This window comes from Pyrus communis, chromosome 17, assembly GCF_963583255.1.
Source record: "Pyrus communis chromosome 17, drPyrComm1.1, whole genome shotgun sequence".
Taxonomy (NCBI): domain Eukaryota; kingdom Viridiplantae; phylum Streptophyta; class Magnoliopsida; order Rosales; family Rosaceae; genus Pyrus; species Pyrus communis.
The window spans coordinates 20,619,606-20,622,878 of NC_084819.1; the positions used below are offsets into that span (position 1 = coordinate 20,619,606).

Genomic DNA, 3,273 nt, shown 5'->3' on the forward strand with positions numbered 1-3,273 from the left:
AGCCTGGTTTGGATGTTTTTCTATATATATAAAGCAAAGTTTCAAAGAAACGAGACCATAATAAAAGATCTCGTTGAGCAGCACCCACCATTAACATTCCTTCCTGCGCCACAATGCTGGCAAACACTAGTAGTACTAGTGCATTGTTATAGTACTTGTGAGCCATTTATCCAAGTTTCCTTGAACGTGCTTGTTAGTTGTTACTTGTTCGATGCTATATATATATATATATATATAGCATCAGCATAGCACACATGACTAAGATGACTTGTCGTGAGGGTGGTGGGTTAGGATTAGCTAATTTGGTAATCCAACTTCTGGTTGCCTAATTGACTAATAGTCTAATAATTAAAGTCATTGTTGTAAGTGCGTTCATTGTTACTTATTAGGATGAGTTATTTTGGTTCTGTTAAAAAATAGTCAGTCAATTTAATAAATGGTGTAGTACCTGTGTCAGTTTAATAAATAGTGTAGTACATGTATCAGTTTCATAAATAGTCAATTAGTTTAATAAATAGTGTAGTACCCATATCAATCTCATAGATAATCAGTAAGTTTAATAAAAATAGTGAGTGCCCGTATCAGTTTCTTAAATAGTGTAGTACATGTGTCAGTTGATAAATAATCAGTCAGTTTAAGAAATAGTGTATTATCCGTATCAATTTCATAAATAGTCAGTCAATTTAATAAAAATAGTGAGTGCCCGTGTCAGTTTCATAATGTAGTACATATGTCAGTTTCATAAATAGTTAGTCAATTTAAGAAATAGTGTAGTACATGTATCAGTTTCATAAATAATTAGTCAATTTAATAAATAGTGTAGTACCCGTATCAATTTCATAAATAATCAATCAATTTAATAAATAGTGTAGTACCCGTGTCAGTTTCATAAATAGTGAGCTTAATAAATAATGTAGTACATGTGACAGTTTCATAAATAGTCAATCAGTTTAAGAAATAGTGTAGTACATATATCAGTTTCATAAATAGTTAGTCAGTTTAACAAATAGTGTAGTACCCGTATCAATTTCATAAATAGTCAGTCAATTTAATAAATAGTGTAGTACCCGTGTCAGTTTCATAAATAGTGAGCTTAATAAATAGTGTATTAGATGTGTCAGTTTCATAAATAGTCAGTCAGTTTAATAAATAGTGTAGTACCTATGAAAATTTCATAAATAGTCAATCAATTTAATATCACTATTTTTTAAACTAGACATTGACAATTTCTGAAAATTAAAAACCTTGATCATACAATATTCACTCCTGCATATACAAATTCAAGATCAAATGTGTATGAACCTTGAGTATTGATTTCTTTCGCATAAGGACAACAAAATCAATATCCCTTAGGGAAAAGTGCAAAGAAAATGCCTGCCCTTTACACTAGCGCAGAGTTCCATTGCCTCTAGCTTGGCAGCAATTCGTGCCACGCAACCATCCACAACAAATATGGTTGAGATATACCAACGGGGTATTTTCAATCAGCTGCAGGAATCAAGAGGACAATGAGAGTGCATCATAGGCCAAATCAAAATATAAAACAAAATAAAAATTGAATGCTTAAGTTTGATGAAGAAAAATGGTACTTCGGTGACATCGTTCTTGATTGCAAATTTGACTTGCATATTTATCTTCTCTTGCAGCAAGCTGTGAAAACAGATTCAAATGTTCAATTCTACTGCAGACCAACCAATCTTTACATTTAAAAAATAATTCATTTATTAATTTAAACAATAAAAGTTCTACAAATCAAAAGCAACCAGAAAACTCCAAACACTTAATCATTTCATCTTCTAAAAAAATCACTTGAAAAGGATATGAGTAAAATATTGCAAAAGCCCAGAAATACTCAACATAATCACACCTAGAAGACCCCAAATATGCAGAAAATAAATAGAGAGAAACAAATCCACACTTTTTCACAAATTCGAAACAAAATTTACAGTTACCTCTTGGAGTCCATCTTTAAGCTATCTCTGATGATCGTCAGAACTCGCTCGAACTTCTAGTTATCAGTGGAAGACTGGTCGGGAGCGTTCCGAACTTCTCGAACTCTTCCTGGCCTTGACTTCCTCATGGATCACAAGGGTGGGGTCATCTTTATCGTAGACAATCAGATCGAAATTATAAATTGAGAAAATAGCAGAGAGAAAATGCCATGAGATCTGTAGAAACTTGTAGAAACCGTACAAAAGTTTTTTTTATTTCATCTGAAGTGAAGCGGATGAAATAAACGGGAGAATGTGTTGCCATTAGGGTAAAATCGGAAACTCATTGTTTGGGCCAATTTTGATTGGGTTGATTTAATGTTTGGTTTATCCTAACCATTAAATAAAGTTAGTATGTGATTTTTTGTTAAGATTCAAAGTTATGAAGCCCTTTTCATTAGTTTTCATTTTTAATAAACTATCTTAAACTCCTGATGGAATACATTTTGAATCTCGAAGAATCACTGAAAAACCTGATTGAAAATACCTAAATTTATTAAAAGAATTAAAATCTTTCAAAATCCCGATTGAATACATCATTTAAGTTAGATGGGTAAATGGAATCCACATGTGATGAGATAAGCGTGAAGGTAGGAAAAATAAAAAGGCAAATTATTATGATAAAGAGAATCAACAATTCAAAGTATAACATTTGTACACAACTAAATACCAAAAAAATGTGCAAATGATATTTTACCACAGTGATAGAAAGGAGTTAAGTCCTTGCATGACAACGTGAGTTTAAACCTCGTCGGTGACTAATCTAAAATCTAATCTAATAAAATCTATTGTTTCACCCAAAAAAAAAAAAAAAAAAAAAAAAAAAAAAAACCAAAAAATGTACTACAGAAAATAAAGTGCGAAAAACACTTCCCGAAAATAAGAAGAAATTCAATCAATTATCTTTTCAACCAATTAACATGACGAAAACTGTGGTTTGACCCACTGATCATATTTGGACCGTTAGCAGCAGCAATAAGGTAGGCCAAAGCTTCCACTTACAGCTAGATCAAATCGAAAGAAACAACCCCAGAAAAATACCCCCCCATCCCACCTCAGCATTCAGGAAGTAGTTAGAATCCAGTGGAGTTCTTGATGTCCTCACCAAAGGTTTGTTGAAGTTTGAGACTTTTCCTGGTTTATTTTGTGGGTTGTGTTCTTTTTATTGACTAATTTGATGCACATTTTATTTTTCTGTTTTATTTTTCATATATTTTTGTGATTTTTTTATATGGGGAAGTCCCGGATGCATTGTGTGAGCAGAACGAGAACCCTTCATCTG

General features: G+C 32.2%; 1 long non-coding RNA gene across 1 annotated transcript; it reads right to left on the reverse strand.

Annotated features, from left to right (window-relative positions):
• Positions 1–1,209: 1,209 nt before the first annotated feature.
• On the reverse strand, positions 1,210–2,152 carry LOC137722264 (uncharacterized). The gene is made up of 3 exons (XR_011066749.1): positions 1,953–2,152; positions 1,590–1,650; positions 1,210–1,488 (listed from the first exon to the last, which is right to left on the reverse strand). It is a non-coding gene; the product is annotated as an uncharacterized lncRNA (long non-coding RNA).
• Between the last annotated feature and the right edge of the window lie 1,121 nt (positions 2,153–3,273).